Genomic DNA, 19,624 nt, shown 5'->3' on the forward strand with positions numbered 1-19,624 from the left:
CTGGTTTGACGTCACAAACACACCCAGCGTTCGCCCAGACACTCCCCCGTTTCTCCAGCCACTCCTGTGTTTTTTCCGGAAACTGTAGCGTTTTTATCCACACGCCCCTAAAACGCTGTGTTTCCGCCCAGTAACACCCATTTCCTGTCAATCACACTACGATCGCCGGAGCGAAGAAAAAGCCGTGAGTAAAAATACTATCTTCATTGTAAAATTACTTGGCGCAGTCGCAGTGCGGACATTACGCATGCGCACTAAGCGGAAAATCGCTGCGATGCGAAGATATTTACCGAGCGAACGACTCGGAATGAGGGCCTTGGTTTTGCCCAACTGCTAACAAAGTTGCTGCTGTGATCAACTCAGAATTACCCCATATGTTACAGTGGAATTTTGCAGCTCTGCGTACACATGGGATCGCACACTTGCACAGCGAATTTACACTCCCCCTGGAGGCAGCGACTATCTGATCGCAGGACAGCAAAGTTAGCAGCCCAGCAATCAGATCCGAATCCCCCCCTTATGCAGCTTTGGTCTATAGAAGGGGATCCGGACTGAAAGTTGACAGTAACTAGGTCGACAATGTCTAGGTCGACCACTATTGGTCGACAGTAACTAAGTCGACAGGATGTCTAGGTCGACATGTTCTAGGTCGACAGGTCAAAAGGTCGACATGAGTTTTTCACAATTTTTTTATTTTTTTTGAACCTTTTCATACTTAATGATCCACGTGGACTACGATTGGAACGGTAATCTGTGCCGAGCGAAGGCACCATGCCCGAAGCATGGCGAGCAAAGCGAGCCATGCGAGGGGACGCGGTGCACTAATTGGGGTTCCCGGTCACTCTACGAAGAAAACGACACCAAAATAACATGTCAACCTAAAGACCCTGTCGATCTAGACACCCTGTCGACCTAGTTACTGTCGACCAATAGTGGTCAACCTAGACATTGTCGACCGAGTTACTGTCGAATTTCAATACCACTCCTCGATAGAAGGGCAGGTTCCGGTGTCTGGAGAAATCAGAGCAATGGCCCTCATTCCGAGTTGTTCGCTCGCAAGCTGCTTTTAGCAGCATTGCACACGCTAAGCCACCGCCTACTGGGAGTGAATCTTAGCTTAGCAGAATTGCGAATAGACACTTCTTAGCAGTTTCTGAGTAGCTCGAGACTTACTCTTCCAGTGCGATCAGTTCAGTGCTTGTCGTTTCTGGTTTGACGTCACAAACACACCCAACGTTCGCCCAGACACTCCCCCGTTTCTCCAGCCACTCCCGCGTTTTTCCCAGAAACGGTAGCGTTTTTTCACACACTCCCATAAAACGCCCAGTTTCCACCCAGAAACACCCACTTCCTGTCAATCACACTACTATCACCAGAACGAAGAAAAAACCTTGTAATGCCGTGAGTAAAATACCAAACTGCATAGCAAATTTACTTGGCGCAGTCGCAGTGCGAACATTGCGCATACACAAATAGCGGAAAATCACTGCGATGCGAAGAAAATTACAGAGCGAACAACTCGGAATGAGGGCCTATATGCACAAATTCCAAAAGAATTGGAACAAAAGACGTCCATTTTGGTGCACAAGAATATTATCTGGAACAGTACTTAAAATAAAACTTTTATTAATGTTCATTTAAAAATGAAATGATATCTAAAACAATATTTTATGCTCAAAAGTGAAATTAAAATGATATGAAGAAGTGAAAATGAAAAAAATAAGAAGTGTTAAAAACCAAAGAGTCATCCACAGGTTTTTGTCTGTTACTTTATTTATAGTTCAGGATTTTATATAATATATATATTGCTGTTTTCTATATACAGTACAGTAACATATTCTTTTTTGCTAAACCAACTAATTGCCACTATTTATATACTTTTATTATTTTTGTATTTTGTGTATGTATCTCTATATATTCCGGAGATTCCCCTATATTATTATTCCCATTTTTTAGTCCGTGTAGGGCTGCTGTTACATTATTCAGCAGTCTCTAGAAATATTGTAATCTCCGTTACATTGATACAATTCAATATTAATATTGAACTTTCAGAGTTAATTTTAACTTTCTTCGGGCTGCACCCACTCTGTGGAATGCCCTCCCACGCGCAAAAAGACTCTCCTCTAGTCTTGACACCTTCAAGCATATCCTGAAAACTTACCTCTTCAGACAAGCTTATGAAATTCCAGACCCACCCACATAACCTTCATAAGCTTTTCTATCCAATTATATCCCCACTGTACAGTACAGTCCACACATCCCTTCCACCTGACCCTCTTTCATCATTGCTGTGATGTGATATCATACAGTCCACCAAGAACCTTTACAATCTGGTGTACAACTATGGAATAGATAGCACCTATCCTTGTGTACATATGCCTGTTTCCCCATAGAGTGTAAGCTTGCGAGCAGGGCTCTCCTCCCTCTATGACTGTTTGTTATTACTCAGTTTTGTCTTATCATTGTGTCCAGTTGTAAAGTGCAACGGAATTTGCTGTGCTATATAAGAAACCCTTAATAAATAAATAAATAAATAATAAAATAATTTAATACAATGAATAATTATTTTCTACCACTCTTTTTATAGTGCAATATTGTACTTAATACACTGAGTTAGCTGCACACCGTGGCTTTATATTTATCTACCCCTTTCAGACATATATGGGTTTGAGTGTAGCAACAAAAAGACTATTTTTGCTCGAATACTTTTAGTAAATCATGATATTATTAAAATATTATTTTATTGGTATACATTAAAAATGGATGTTTCTTCCATCAGTGCTTCTTAAAGGAAGTACTAGATATCACTGTTACTTACAAGGAAATAGTCAAATCATGAACAAAAGGGTATGCACACATTAAATCATACAGTAAGCCAAGTCTTGTACGTAATATTACTATGTCACGGTGATGACAGTGTGTATCGTTAGAGAGTGACAATACAGCTGGTGTAAAAATAAAATTGCAAGAAATGCAAAAATTCTAAATTGTGTAACAGTATAATAGTTGATGTTAATCACTTTGTATATGGCTGTGTTTATTGGTCATGATGAAATTATGGCCCTCATTCCGAGTTGTTCGCTCTGTAAATTTCTTAGCATCGCAGCGATTTTCCGCTTAGTGCGCATGCGCAATGTTCGCACTGCGACTGCGCCAAGTAAATTTGCTATGCAGTTAGGTATTTTACTCATGTTTTTTTCTTCGTTCTGGCGATCGTAATGTGATTGACAGGAAGTGGGTGTTTCTGGGCGGAAACTGGCCGTTTTCTGGGTGTGTGCGAAAAAACCCTGCCGTTTCTGGGAAAAACGCGGGAGTGGCTGAAGAAACGGGGGAGTGTCTGGGCGAACGCTGGGTGTGTTTGTGACGTCAAACCAGGAACGACAAGCACTGAACTGATCGCAGATGCCGAGTAAGTCTGGAGCTACTCAGAAACTGCTAAGAGGTGTATAATCGCAATTTTGAGAATCTTTTGTTCGCAATTTTACTATGCTAAGATACACTCCCAGTAGGCGGCGGCTTAGCTTGTGCAATGCTGCTAAAAGCAGCTTGCGAGCGAACAACTCGGAATGAGGGCCTCTATACAAAAAACTTATACTGAGTAAAACAATTAGACAGTGTTTTAAAAATAAGCAAAGATATTAGATTAGTTGGGATATTTTGTCATATACAGTATGCTTAATAGCAGTAAATAGGTTTAACAATTAAGATTCTCAAAATAGGCACAAGTTAGCTCTGATATGATCTGGTTGTTGAATTCCGAGATATATTTTGTAGTAAGATAACCTTGCTATTTTGGGAAGGGTATCCCAAAGTGATTCAGTGTATGATAGGCTCAGATGGTCTCTTCTCTGCTTCTACTGCCCACTCGTGTGTTGCTTAGAAAAAGTGAATGAGTGGGTGAGATTGCAGAGAGGGATCTTATTTTGCACATATGATCAGGCTGCACCCCATGATGGGAATCAAGTGCACATTAAAGCAGTAGAGTCCCCTTTTTACACAGTACACAGACAGAGTCCCCTTTTACAATTGGAGGGAGAGACAGACAGACAGAGTGGGTTAGGCTGTGGGGGGGGGGTAGATGGTGCTACACATAAGACAGGGGGTAGAGGAGCCACATAGAGGGGGTTGGGGGGGGCAAAAGGTGTCATACACACACAGGGGGGGGACACAGGGGGAGACACAGGGGGCCCCCGGGGGGGGTAAAAGGTGCCACACACACACATAAGGTGGGGGTACATGGGGCCACAAACAGGGGGATGGGAAGAAGGAGGGCACAGGGCTCTCTGGTCACTCACCGCTCCAACGAGGGAGGCCTGTGGACCCAGGCACAGGAGAATCAGAAGAGGCCAGTGGCAGGAGGATCAGAGGAGGCCAGTGGCAGGAGGATCAGAGGAGGCTAGCGGCAGGAAGATCAGAAGAGGCCAGTGGCAGGAGGATCAGAGGATGCCAGCGGCAGGAGGATCAGAGGAGACCAGCGGCAGGAGGATCAGAGGAGGCCAGTGGCAGGAGGATCAGAGGAGGCCAGTGGCAGGAGGATCAGAGGAGACCAGCGGCAGGAGGATTAGAGGAGGCCGGAGGCCGGAGGATCAGAGGATGCTAGCGGCAGGAGGATCAGAGGAGACCAGCGGTAGGAGGATTAGAGGATGCCAGTGGCAGGAGGATCAGAGGAGGCCAACAGCAGGAGGATCAGAGGATGCCAACGGCAGGAGGATCAGAGGAGGCCAGTGGCAGGAGGATCAGAGGATGCCAGCGGCAGGAGGATCAGAGGATGCCAGCGGCAGGAGGATCAGAGGAGACCAGCGGTAGGAGGATCAGAGGATGCCAGTGGCAGTAGGATCAGAGGAGGTCAACGGCAGGAGGATCAGATGAGGCCAGTGGCAGGAGGATCAGAGGATGCCAGCGGCAGGAGGATCAGAGGAGGCCAGTGGCAGGAGGATCAGAGGATGCCAGCGGCAGGAGGATCAGAGGAGGCCAGTGGCAGGAGGATCAGACGATGCCAGCGGCAGGAGGATCAGAGGAGACCAGCGGCAGGAGGATCAGAGGAGACCAGCGGCAGTAGGATTAGAGGAGGCCGGCGGCAGGAGGATCAGAGGATGCCAGCGGCAGGAGGATCAGAGGAGACCAGCAGCAGGAGGATCAGAGGAGAACAGCGGCAGGAGTATCAGAGGAGGCCAGTGGCAGGAGGATCAGAGGAGGCCAACGGCAGGAGGATCAGAGGAGACCAGCGGCAGGAGGAACAGAGGAGGCCAGTGGCAGGAGGATCAGAGGAGGCCAGCGGCAGGAGGATCAGAAGAGGCCAGTGGCAGGAGGATCAGAGGATGCCAGCGGCAGGAGGATCAGAGGACACCAGCGGCAGGAGGATCAGAGGAGGCCAGTGGCAGGAGGATCAGAGGAGGCCTGTGGCATGAGGATCAGAGGAGACCAGCGGCAGGAGGATTAGAGGAGGCTGGCGGCAGGAGGATCAGAGGATGCTAGCGGCAGGAGGATCAGAGGAGACCAGCGGTAGGAGGATCAGAGGATGCCAGTGGCAGGAGGATCAGAGGAGGCCAACGGCAGGAGGATCAGAGGAGGCCAGTGGCAGGAGGATCAGAGGATGCCAGCGGCAGGAGTATAAGAGGAGTCCAGTGGCAGGAGGATCAGAGGATGCCAGCGGCAGGAGGATCAGAGGATGCCAGCGGCAGGAGGATCAGAGGAGACCAGCGGCAGGAGGATTAGAGGAGGCTGGCGGCAGGAGGATCAGAGGATGCTAGCGGCAGGAGGATCAGAGGAGACCAGCGGTAGGAGGATCAGAGGATGCCAGTGGCAGGAGGATCAGAGGAGGCCAACGGCAGGAGGATCAGAGGATTCCAGTGGCAGTAGGATCAGAGGAGGTAATTGGCAGGAGGATCAGAGGAGGCCAGCGGCAGGAGGATCAGAGGAGGCCAGTGGCAGGAGGATCAGAGGATGCCAGCGGCAGGAGGATCAGAGTAGACCAGCGGCAGGAGGATCAGAGGAGACCAGCGGCAGGAGGATTAGAGGAGGCTGGCGACAGGAGGATCAGAGGATGCCGGCGGCAGGAGGATCAGAGGAGACCAGCGGCAGGAGGATCAGAGGAGACCAGCGGCAGGAGGATCAGAGGAGGCCAGTGGCAGGAGGATCAGAGGAGGCCAACGGCAGGAGGATCAGAGGAGACCAGCGGCAGGAGGATCTGAGGAGGCCAGTGGCAGGAGGATCAGAGGAGACCAGCGACAGGAGGATTAGAGGAGGCCGGCGGCAGGAGGATCAGAGGATGCCAGCGGCAGGAGGATCAGAGGAGACCAGCGGCAGTAGGATCAGAGGAGACCAGCGGCAGGAGGATCAGAGGAGGCCAGTGGCAGGAGGATCAGTGGAGGCCAACGGCAGGAGGATCAGAGTGCCGGCATCAATGCAGCACCATGGTGCCGCACTGTAGTTTAAGGCTGGAATCAAGGACACGGCTGCTGGAGGAGGGAGGATTCCGGGGCTGCTGGAGCGTCGGGCGGTTCAGATATCCATCAGGGGAGATGGGGAATGCAGTGCAGTCACATTGTGACAGATCTCCAGCGTACGGGGGGGGGGGAAGGGGGGCGAAGGGCGAGAAATGCAGCGTAGTTCGACTCCGGGGCCATGGCAGCCGCAGCCAGTCACATCACTGCCTGCACCCTTGCGCACCAGCATGTAAACTGCCTGTGGAGGATGGCAGCGACGGGGGCAAAGCAATAGCGGGGGTGGGTGGGCATGATGCCCTGGCCGGCGGCAACCCCTCTGCTGGGCCTGTCAAGGGCGCCTAGGGCACGTGCCCTGCTCGACCCCCCTTAGTTACGCCTCTGTTTCTCAAAGCATAAAAAACCAAGGCATTCCAAATTTGATGTAACTGATATATGAAAACCTGGAAACTTAATTATCAACCACATTATCTGTTGCAACTAATTATACTAGGATAAATTATAATATTCATGTGCCACTACCACAAATGTAACCTAATTCAGACCTGTTCACAGCAGCAAATTTGGTAACTAATGGGCAAAACCACGTGCACTGCAGGGGGGGGGGGCAGATATAACATGGGCAGAGAGAGTTAGATGTGGGTGGGTTACAGTGTTTCTGTGCAGGGTAAATACTGGCTGCTTTATTTTTACACTGCAATTTAGATTTCAGTTTGAACACCCCACACCTAAATGTAATGGGGGGTACTCACGGAGAGATCCACGCTTAAAATCTAAGCAATCTAACTAGATTGCTTAGATTTGAAGCACGAATCACTGGTGTGTAACCGCCACAGCGATAGGGTCACGCATCGCTATCGCCAGTGCTAGATTGGCTCAATCTAGCACGTTGCTCATTTCACCCGCAGGAGTCGGTGCTATCCCTGTGCAGACTGTGGCGCGAGAATCGGTGCTGTCCCCATACATACTGTACATCTCTATGACTATGTGGCAGAGACCACTGCTGTCACTGTGCATAACTCTTTATGACTATGATGACAGGGATTATTGTGTTCCTGTGCATTTTATAGTGGAGTCATGCCGCTGTTAGTGACTGGCACACTACCACAGATCTCCTTAAGATAATGGACCACTATGATCCACAGGTGAAACTAAAACTTTGTGGGCCCCGTTGCAAAATCCGGAAAGACTCCCCCCCCCCCCCCCCCCCCTGTCATTGTCATTACAATGCCCCTTAGGAGAGATAGAGAGGAGAGAGAGGGGAGTGAGAGACAAAGAGGGTGTCAGGGGGAGAGACGGAGAGAGAGAGAGAGAGAGAGAGGAGCAAGAAAGAGAGGGTTTCATGAAAAAAGGGAATGAGAGAAGGAGAGAAGGGAGCGAGAGAGAGGGTGTCAGGAGAAAGGGTTGAGAGGGGATAGAGATGGCATCAGAGAGACAGAGAGAGGGTGTCAGAGAGAGAAAGGGGGGAGTGCAAGCAGGAGTGAGAGAGAAAGTGTCAGGGAGGGAGGGAGAGAGAAATAGGGAAGAGAGAGTGAGTTTCAGAGAGAGAAAGAGGTAGAGACAGGGAGTCAGTGAGAGAGACGGTGTCAGGAAAAAGAGAGAGAGGAAGAGAGACAGTGTCAAGTAAAGAGAGAGTGTCAGGGAAAGAGAGACAGTGTCAGGGAGGGAGGGAGAGAGAAATAGGGAAGAGAGAGTGAGTTTCAGGGAGAGAAAGAGGTAGAGACAGGAGTCAGTGAGAGAGACGGTGTCAGGGAAAGAGAGAGAGGAAGAGAGACAGTGTCAAGTAAAGAGAGAGTGTCAGGGAAAGAGAGACAGTGTCAGGGAGGGAGGGAGAGAGAAATAGGGAAGAGAGAGTGAGTTTCAGGGAGAGAAAGAGGTAGAGACAGGAGTCAGTGAGAGAGACGGTGTCAGGGAAAGAGAGAGAGGAAGAGAGACAGTGTCAAGTAAAGAGAGAGTGTCAGGGAAAGAGAGACAGTGTCAGGGAGGGAGGGAGAGAGAAATAGGGAAGAGAGAGTGAGTTTCAGGGAGAGAAAGAGGTAGAGACAGGGAGTCAGTGAGAGAGACGGTGTCAGTGAAAGACTACTTTGTGCTAACAAAGTTGCTGCTGTGATCAACTCAGAATTACCCCATATGTTACAGTGGATTTTTGCAGCTCTGCGTACACATAGGATCGCACACTTGCACAGAGAATTTACACTCCCCCTGGAGGCAGCGACTATCTGATCGCAGGACAGCAAAGTTAGTAGCCCAGCAATCAGGTCTGAATCCCCCCCTTATGCAGCTTTTGTCTATAGAAGGGGATCCGGACTGAAAGTCGACAGTAACTAGGTCGACAATGTCTAGGTCGACCACTATTGGTCGACAGTAACTAGGTCGACAGGGTGTCTAGGTCGACAGGGTCTTTAGGTCAACATGTTCTAGGTCGACAGGTCAAAAGGTCGACATGAGTTTTTCACAATTTTTTTCTTTTTTTGAACCTTTTCATACTTAACGATCCACGTGGACTACGATTGGAACTGTAAAGTGTGCCGAGCGAAGCGGTAGCGGAGCAAAGGCACCATGCCCGAAGCATGGCGAGTGAAGCGAGCCATGCGAGGGGACGCGGTGCATTAATTGGGGTTCCCGGTCACTTCACGAAGAAAACGACACCAAAATAACATTAAAAACTCCTCATGTCGACCTTTTGACCTGTCGACCTAGAATATGTCGACCTAAAGACCCTGTCGACCCAAACACCCTGTCGACCTAGTTACTGTCGACCAATAGTGGTCGACCTAGACATTGTTGACCTAGTTACTGTCGACTTTCAATACCACTCCTCGATAGAAGGGCAGGTTCCGGTGTCTGGAGAAATCAGAGCTATGTCCCTCATTCCGAGTTGTTCGCTCGCAAGCTGCTTTTAGCAGCATTGCACATGCTAAGCCGCCGCCTACTGGGAGTGAATCTTAGCTTAGCAGAATTGCGAATAGACACTTCTTAGCAGTTTCTGAGTAGCTCCAGACTTACTCGGCATCTGCGATCAGTTCAGTGCTTGTCGTTCCTGGTTTGACGTCACAAACACACCCAGCGTTCGCCCAGACACTCCCCCGTTTCTTCAGCCACTCCCGCATTTTTCCCAGAAACGGTAGCGTTTTTTCACACACTCCCATAAAATGGCCTGTTTCCACCCAGAAACACCCACTTCCTGTCAATCACACTACGATCACCAGAACGAAGAAAAAACCTTGTAATGCCGTGAGTAAAATAACTCACTGCATAGCAAATTTACTTGGCACAGTCGCACTGCGGACATTGCGCATGCGCAAATAGCGGAAAATCGCTGCGATGCGAAGAAAATTACTGAGCGAACAACTCGGAATGAGGGCCTATATGCACAAATTCCAAAAGAATTGGAACAAAAGACGTCCATTTTGGTGCACAAGAATATTATCTGGAACAGTACTTAAAATATAACTTTTATTAATGTTCATTTAAAAATGAAATGATATCTAAAACAATATTTTATGCTCAAAAGTGAAATTAAAATGATATGAAGAAGTGAAAATGAAAAAAATAAGAAGTGTTAAAAACCAAAGATTCGTCCACAGGTTTTTGTCTGTTACTTTATTTATAGTTCATGATTTTATATAATATATATATTGCTTTTTTCGATATACAGAGTACAGTAACATATTCTTTTTTGCTAAACCATCTAATTGACACTATTTATATTTTTTATTATTTTTGTATCTTGTGTATGTATCTCTATATATTCCGGAGATTCCCCTATATTATTATTCCCATTATTTAGTCCGTGTAAGGATGCTGTTACATTATTCAGCAGTCTCTAGAAATATTGTAATCTCCGTTACATTGATACAATTCAATATTAATATTGAACTTTCAGAGTTAATATTAACTTTCTTCGGGCTGCACCCACTCTGTGGAATGCCCTCCCACGCGCAAACAGACTCTCCTCTAGTCTTGACAACTTCAAGCATACCCTGAAAACTCACCTCTTCAGACAAGCTTATGAAATTCCAGACCCACCCACATAATCTTCATAAGCTTTTCTATCCAATTATATCCCCACTGTAAAGTGCAGTCCACACATCCCTCACATATTTTCTTTCCTTACTTTCCCTTCCACCTGACCCTCTTTCATCATTGCTGTGATGTGATATCATACAGTCCACCTAGAACCTTTGCAATCTGGTGGACAACTATGGAACAGACAGCACCTATCCTTGTGTACAATGCCTGTTTCCCCATAGAGTGTCAGCTTGTGAGCAGGGCCCTCTTCCCTCTATGACTGTTTGTTATTACTCAGTTTTGTCTGATCATTGGCCCTCATTCCGAGTTGTTCGCTCGGAAAATTTCATCGCATCGCAGCAATTTTCCGCTTAGTGTGCATGCGCAATGTCCGCACTGCGACTGCGCCAAGTAAATTCTCTAAGAAGATTGGATTTTTACTCACGGCTTTTTCATCGCTCAGGCGATCGGAGTGAGATTGACAGGAAGTGGGTGTTTCTGGGCGGAAACAGGCTGTTTTTTGGGCGTGCGGGAAAAAATGCTACCGTTTCTGGGAATAACGCGGTAGTGGCTGGAGAAATGGAGGAGTGTCTGGGTGAACGCTGGGTGTGTTTGTGACGTCAAACCTGGAACGACAAGCACTGAACTGATCGCAGATGCCGAGTAAGTGTCGAGCTATTCAGAAACTGCACAGAGATGTCTTATCGCAATATTGCGAATCTTTCGTTCGCAATTTTACTATGCTAAGATTCACTCCCAGTAGGCGGCGGCTTAGCGTGTGCAATGCTGCTAAAAGCAGCTTGCGAGCGAACAACTCGGAATGACCACCATTGTGTCCAGTTGTAAAGTGCAACGGAATTTGCTGCGCTATATAAGAAACCCTTAATAAATAAATAATAATATAATTTAATACAATGAATAATTCTTTTCTACCGCTCTTTTTATAGTGCAATATTGTACATGGGCCCTCATTCCGAGTTGTTCGCTCGCAAGCCGATTTTAGCAGCATTGCACACGCTAAGTCGCCGCCTAATGGGAGTGAATCTTAGCTTCTTAAAATTGCGAACGAAAGATTTGCAATATTGCGATAAGACATCTCTGTGCAGTTTTTGAGTAGCTCGAGACTTACTCTGCCAGTGCGATCAGTTCAGTGCTTGTCGTTCCTGGTTTGACGTCACAAACACACCCAGCGTTCGCCCAGACTCTCCTCCGTTTCTCCAGTCACTCCCGCGTTTTTCCCAGAAACGGTAGCATTTTTTCCCACACGCCCATAAAACGGCCTGTTTCCGCCCAGTAACACCCACTTCCTGTCAATCTCACTCCGATCGCCTGAGCGATGAAAAAGCCGTGAGTAAAAATCCAAACTTCTTAGCAAATTTACTTGGCGCAGTCGCAGTGCGGACATTGCGCATGCGCACTTAGTGGCAAATCGCTGCGATGCGAAGAAATTTTCCGAGCGAACAACTCGGAATGAGGGCCATAATACACTGAGTTAGCTGCACACCGTGGCTTTTATATTTATCTACCCCTTTCAGACATATATGGGTTTGAGGGGTTCACTACGATATGCCGGCGGTCGGGCTCCCGGCGACCAGCTTACCGGCACCGGGAGCCCGACCGCCGGCTTACCGACAGTGTGGCGAGTGCAAATGAGCCCCTTGCGGGCTCACTGCGCTCGCCACGGGCATGGTGCACGCTACGCGCGCCACACTATTTCTTCTCCCTCCAGGGGGGTCGTGGACCCACACGAGGGAGAATAAGTGTCGGTATGCCGGCTGTCGGTATGCCGGCTGTCGGGCTCCCGGCGGCGGTATGCTGAAGACCACCCGGTTTGAGTGTAGCAAGAAAAAGACAATTTTTGCTTGGATACTTTTAGTAAATCATGATATTATTAAAATATTATTTTAATGGTATACATTAAAAATGGATCATTCTTCCATCAGTACTTCTTAAAGGACGTACTAGATATCACTGTTACTTACAAGGAAATAGTCAAATCATGAACAAAAGGGTATGCGTGCATTAAATCATACAGTAAGCCAAGTCTTGTCCGTAATATTACTATGTCACGGTGATAACAGTGTGTATAGTTAGAGAGTGACAAAACAGCTGGTGTAAAAAATTTTTTGCAAGAAATGCAAAAAATGTAAATCGTTGTGGGTGATTTTCAATAGTTAATGTTAATCACTTCATATATGGCTGTGTTTTTTGGTCATGATGAAATTATATACAAAAGACTTATACTAAGTAAAACAATTAGACAGTGTTTTAAAAATAGGCAAAGATATTAGATTAGTTGGGATTTTTTGTCATATACAGTATGCTTAATAGCAGTAAATAGGTTTAACAATTAATATTCTCAAAATAGGCACAAGTTAGCTCTGATAGGATCTGATTGTTGAATTCCAAGATATATTTTGTCCTAAGATAACCTTGCTATGTTGGGAAGGGTATCCCAAAGTGATTCAGTGTATGATAGGCTCAGATGGTCTCTTCTCTGCTTCTACTGCCCACTCGTGTGTTGCTTAGAAAAAGTGAATGAGTGGGTGAGATTGCAGATAGACAGGGATCTGCAATGGGTGAAGAAAGAGCCAGTATAGGGATCTGATTTTGCACGTATGACCGGGCTGCACCCTCTGATGGGAATAAAGTGCAGGATGTGTGTCCAGGCACCATTCAATGAGAGTCCCCTTGAAATACGAAAAGATTTGCTATGCAAGGGTTAATGACTGTCCCAGAGCAGAAAATTCTGTAGGGGAATCTCAGCCAAGCAATTTGACCTCCATCCACGAGCCTATGGCCCTCTTAATCAAGTGTACAGCATGGCATGCAAAATGAGGGTAGTATTAAATTTAATTATTGTTAATAAAGCATATACAGACATTCCGCGGTCCCTCTGCCTAACGCACATTTCACAACTGAGCTTTCTCAACAGAGGCATAACTAGAAGAGTGGCGCAGCTCCCCCCCCCCTCCCCACACCTCCTCCAAGAAAAAAAAATACTCATAAAAGCAATTATGTGTGCGCAACAAAGGTGTGCACTGAAAAAATGGGCATGGTCACGCATCAGAAACGGCGTGGTCACATACCAGAAGCGGCATGGCCACAGAAAATGGGTCATGCCAACATAACTATCACCTACCCCCTGTGCCGTCTCTCAGCACACTATCACCTACCCCCTGTGTTGTCTCTCAGCACACTATCACCTACCCTTTTGTCGTCTCTCAGCACACCTTCATTCAATTTTTGCACATTAAGGCAGTAGAGTCCCCTTTTTACACAGTACATAGGCAGAGTCCCCTTTTTACACAGTATACAGGCAGAGTCCCCTTTTACAATGGGAGGGATAGACAGACAGACAGAGAGGGTTAGGCCATGGGGGGGGTGTAGATGGTGCCACACATAAGACAGAGGGTAGAGGAGCCACACAGAGGGGGTTGGGGGGGAGGGCAAAAGGTGTCATACACACACAGGGGGAGACACAGGGGGCCACACAGCAGGGTGGGGGGGTAGAAGGTGCCACACACACACACATAAGGTGGGGGTACATGGGGCCACAAACAGGGGGTTGGGAAGCAGGAGGGCACAGTGCTCTCTGGTCACTCATTGCTCCAACGAAGGAGGCCTGTGGACCCAGGCACAGGAGAATCAGAAGAGGCCAGTGGCAGGAGGATCAGAGGATGCCAGTGGCAGGAGGATCAGAGGAATCCAGTGGCAGGAGGATCAGAGGAGGCCAGCGGCAGGAGGATCAGAGTGCCGGCGTCAATGCAGCACCATGGCGCCACAGTGTAGTGTAAGGCCGGAATCAAGGACACACAGGGCGGCTGCTGGAGGAGGGAGGATTCTGGGGCTGCTGGGGCGCCGGGCGGCTCAGATATCCAACAGGGGGGGATGGGGAATGCAGTGCAGTCACATTGTGAAAGATCTCCTGTGAACAGGGGGGGGGGGAGAGGAGGGCCGCAGGCAGTCACATCACTGCCTGCACCCTCTCGCACCAGCATGTAAACTGCCTGTGGAGGATGGCAGCGATGGGGGAAGAGCAATAGTGGGGGCGGGTGGGCATGATGCCCTGGCTGGCGGCACCCCCCTCTGCTGGGCCTGCCAAGGCGTCTAGGGCATGTGACCTGCTTGACCTCCCTTAGTTACGCCTCTGTTTCTCAAAGCATAAAAAACCAAGGCATTCCAAATTTGATGTAACTGATATATAAAAACCTGGAAACTTAATTATCAACCACATTATCTGTTGCAACTAATTATACTAGGATAGATTATAATATTCATGTGCCACTACCACAAATGAAACCTAATTCAGACCTGTTCACAGTAGCAAATTTGGTAGCTAATGGGCAAAACCACGTGCACTGCAGGGGGGGTGGGGGGGGCAGATATAACATGTGCAGAGAGAGTTAGATTTGGGTGGGTTATAGTGTTTCTGTGCAGGGTAAATACTGGCTGCTTTATTTTTACACTGCAATTTAGATTTCAGTTTGAACACACCCCACCCAAATGTAATGGGGGGTACTCACGGAGAGATCCACGCTTAAAATCTAAGCAATCTGACTAGATTGCTTAGATTTGAAGCACGAATCACTGGTGTGTAACCGCCACAGCGATAGGGCCACGCATCGCTATCGCCAGTGCTAGATTGGCTCCATCTAGCACGTTGCTCATTTCACCCGCAGGAGTCGGTGCTATCCCTGTGCAGACTGTGGCGCGAGAATCGGTGCTGTCTCCATACATACTGTACATCTCTATGACTATGTGGCAGACACCACTGCTGTCACTGTGCATAACTCTTTATGACTATGATGGCAGGGATTATTGTGTTCCTGTGCATTTTATAGTGGAGTCATGCCGCTGTTAGTGACTGACACACTACTACAGATCTCCTTAAGATAATGGACCACTATGATCCACAGGTGAAACTAAAACTTTGTGGGCCCCATTGCAAAATCTGGAAAGCCTCCCCCCCCCCTGTCATTGTCATTACAATGCCCCTTAGGAGAGAGAGAGGAGAGAGAGGGTAGTGAGAGACAAAGAGGGTGTCAGGGGGAGAGAAAGAGAGAGAGAGAGAGAGAGAGAGAGAGGATAGAGAGGGGAGTGAGAGACAAAGAGGGTGTCAGGGAGAGAGGAGAGAGAGAGAGAGAGAGTAGAGAGAGGGTAGTGAGAGACAAAGAGGGTGTCAGGGGGAGAGGAGAGAGAGAGAAGAGCAAGAAAGAGATGGTTTCATGAAAAAAGGGAATGAGAGAAGGAGAGAAGGGAGTGAGAGAGAGGGTGTCAGGAGAAAGGGTTGAGAGGGGATAGAGATGACATCAGAGAGACAGAGAGAGGGTGTCAGAGAGAGAAAGGGGGGAGTGCAAGCAGGAGTGAGAGAGAAAGTGTCAGGGATGGAGGGAGAGAGAAATAGGGAAGAGAGAGTGAGTTTCAGGGAGAGAAAGAGGTAGAGACAGGGAGTCAGTGAAAGACTCCTTTGTACTAACAAAGTTGCTGCTGTGATCAACTCAGAATTACCCTCTATGTCACAGTGGATTTTTGCAGCTCTGCGTACACATAGGATCGCACACTTGCACAGAGAATTTACACTCCCCCTGGAGGCAGCGACTATATGATCGCAGGACAGCAAAGTTAGTAGCCCAGCGATCAGATCTGAATCCCCCCCTTATGCAGCTTTTGTCTATAGAAGGGGATCCGGACTGAAAGTCAACAGTAACTAGGTCGACAATGTCTAGGTAGACCACTATTGGTCGACAGTAACTAGGTCGACAGGGTGTCTAGGTCGACAGGGTCTTTAGGTCAACATGTTCTAGGTCGACAGGTCAAAAGGTCGACATGAGTTTTTCACAATTTTTTTCTTTTTTTGAACCTTTTCATACTTAACGATCCATGTGGACTACGATTGGAACGGTAAAGTGTGCCGAGTGAAGCGGTAGCGGAGCAAAGGCACCATGCCCGAAGCATGGCGAGTGAAGCGAGCCATGCGAGGGGACGCGGTGCACTAATTGGGGTTCCCGGTCACTTTACGAAGAAAACGACACCAAAATAACATTAAAAACTCCTCATGTCGACCTTTTGACCTGTCGACCTAGAATATGTCGACCTAAAGACCCTGTCGACCCAAACACCCTGTCGACCTAGTTACTGTCGACCAATAGTGGTCGACCTAGACATTGTTGACCTAGTTACTGTCGACTTTCAATTAGAGATGAGCGGGTTCGGTTCCTCGGAATCCGAACCCGCCCGAACTTCAGCTTTTTTTACACGGATCCGAGCGACTCGGATCTTCCCGCGTTGCTCGGTTAACCCGAGCGCGCCCGAACGTCATCATGACGCTGTCGGATTCTCGCGAGGCTCGGATTCTATCGCGAGACTCGGATTCTATATAAGGAGCCGCGCGTCGCCGCCATTTTCACACGTGCATTGAGATTGATAGGGAGAGGACGTGGCTGGCGTCCTCTCCATTTAGATTATAAGAGAGAGAGATTTACTGGAGCTTAGGACTAGGAGGAGTACTGTAGAAGTGTAGAGAGTGCAGAGAGTTTACTAGTGAGTGACCACCAGACAGTGCAGTTTATTTAATATATCCGTTCTCTGCCTGAAAAAAGCGATACACACAGTGACTCAGTCACATACCATATCTGTGTGCACTGCTCAGGCTCAGCCCAGTGTGCTGCATCATCTATATATATTATATATCTGTCTGACTGCTCAGCTCACACAGCTTATAATTGAGGGGGAGACTGGGGAGCACTGCAGTGCCAGTTATAGGTTATAGCAGGAGCCAGGAGTACATAATATTATATAGTGAGTGACCACCAGACAGTGCAGTTTATTTAATATATCCGTTCTCTGCCTGAAAAAAGCGATACACACAGTGACTCAGTCACATACCATATCTGTGTGCACTGCTCAGGCTCAGCCCAGTGTGCTGCATCATCTATATATATTATATATCTGTCTGACTGCTCAGCTCACACAGCTTATAATTGTGGGGGAGACTGGGGAGCACTGCAGTGCCAGTTATAGGTTATAGCAGGAGCCAGGAGTACATAATATTATATTAAAATTAAACAGTGCACACTTTTGCTGCAGGAGTGCCACTGCCAGTGTGACTGACCAGTGACCTGACCACACTGACCACCAGTATAGTTAGTAGTATACTTATATTGTGATTGCCTGAAAAAGTTAAACACTCGTCGTGTGACTTCACTTGTGTGTTGTTGTTTTTTTTATTCTATAAAAATAAAACTCATTCTGCTGACAGACAGTGTCCAGCAGGTCCGTCATTATATAATATATAATATATACCTGTCCGGCTGCAGTAGTGATATATATATATTTTTTATATCATTTATCATCCAGTCGCAGCAGACACAGTACGGTAGTTCACGGCTGTGGCTACCTCTGTGTCTGCACTCGGCAGGCAGTCCGTCCATAATTGTATACCACCTAACCGTGGTTTTTTTTTCTTCTTTATACATACATACTACTACGACATCTCTTTATCAACCAGTCTATATTAGCAGCAGACACAGTACAGTACGGTAGTTCACGGCTGTGGCTACCTCTGTGTCTGCACTCGGCAGGCAGTCCGTCCATAATTGTATACCACCTAACCGTGGTTTTTTTTTCTTTCTTCTTTATACATACATAGTTACATAGACATCTCTTTATCAACCAGTCTATATTAGCAGCAGACACAGTACAGTACGGTAGTTCACGGCTGTGGCTACCTCTGTGTCTGCACTCGGCAGGCAGTCTGTCCATAATTGTATACCACCTAACCGTGGTTTTTTTTTCTTTCTTCTTTATACATACATAGTTACATAGACATCTCTTTATCAACCAGTCTATATTAGCAGCAGACACAGTACAGTACGGTAGTTCACGGCTGTGGCTACCTCTGTGTCTGCACTCGGCAGGCAGTCCGTCCATAATTGTATACCACCTAACCGTGGGTTTTTTTTCTTTCTTCTTTATACATACATACTACTACGACATCTCTTTATCAACCAGTCTATATTATTAGCAGCAGACACAGTACAGTACGGTAGTTCACGGCTGTGGCTACCTCTGTGTCTGCACTCGGCAGGCAGTCCGTCCATAATTGTATACCACCTAACCGTGGTTTTTTTTTCTTTCTTCTTTATACATACATAGTTACATAGACATCTCTTTATCAACCAGTCTATATTAGCAGCAGACACAGTACAGTACGGTAGTTCACGGCTGTGGCTACCTCTGTGTCTGCACTCGGCAGGCAGTCCATAATTGTATACTAGTATCCATCTCCATTGTTTACCTGAGGTGCCTTTTAGTTGTGCCTATTAAAATATGGAGAACAAAAATGTTGAGGTTCCAAAATTAGGGAAAGATCAAGATCCACTTCCACCTCGTGCTGAAGTTGCTGCCACTAGTCATGGCCGAGACGATGAAATGCCAGCAACATCGTCTGCCAAGGCCGATGCCCAATGTCATAGTACAGAGCATGTCAAATCCAAAACACCAAATATCAGAAAAAAAAGGACTCCAAAACCTAAAATAAAATTGTCGGAGGAGAAGCGTAAACTTGCCAATATGCCATTTACGACACGGAGTGGCAAGGAACGGCTGAGGCCCTGGCCTATGTTCATGGCTAGTGGTTCAGCTTCACATGAGGATGGAAGCACTCAGCCTCTCGCTAGAAAAATGAAAAGACTCAAGCTGGCAAAAGCAGCACAGCAAAGAACTGTGCATTCTTCGAAATCCCAAATCCACAAGGAGAGTCCAATTGTGTCGGTTGCGATGCCTGACCTTCCCAACACTGGACATGAAGAGCATGCGCCTTCCACCATTTGCACGCCCCCTGCAAGTGCTGGAAGGAGCACCCGCAGTCCAGTTCCTGATAGTCAGATTGAAAATGTCAGTGTTGAAGTACACCAGGATGAGGAGGATATGGGTGTTGCTGGCGCTGGGGAGGAAATTGACCAGGAGGATTCTGATGGTGAGGTGGTTTGTTTAAGTCAGGCACCCGGGGAGACACCTGTTGTCCGTGGGAGGAATATGGCCGTTGACATGCCAGGTGAAAATACCAAAAAAATCAGCTCTTCGGTGTGGAGGTATTTCACCAGAAATGCGGACAACAGGTGTCAAGCCGTGTGTTCCCTTTGTCAAGCTGTAATAAGTAGGGGTAA

The sequence above is a fragment of the Pseudophryne corroboree genome, chromosome 6 (assembly GCF_028390025.1).
Source record: "Pseudophryne corroboree isolate aPseCor3 chromosome 6, aPseCor3.hap2, whole genome shotgun sequence".
Lineage (NCBI taxonomy): Eukaryota > Metazoa > Chordata > Amphibia > Anura > Myobatrachidae > Pseudophryne > Pseudophryne corroboree.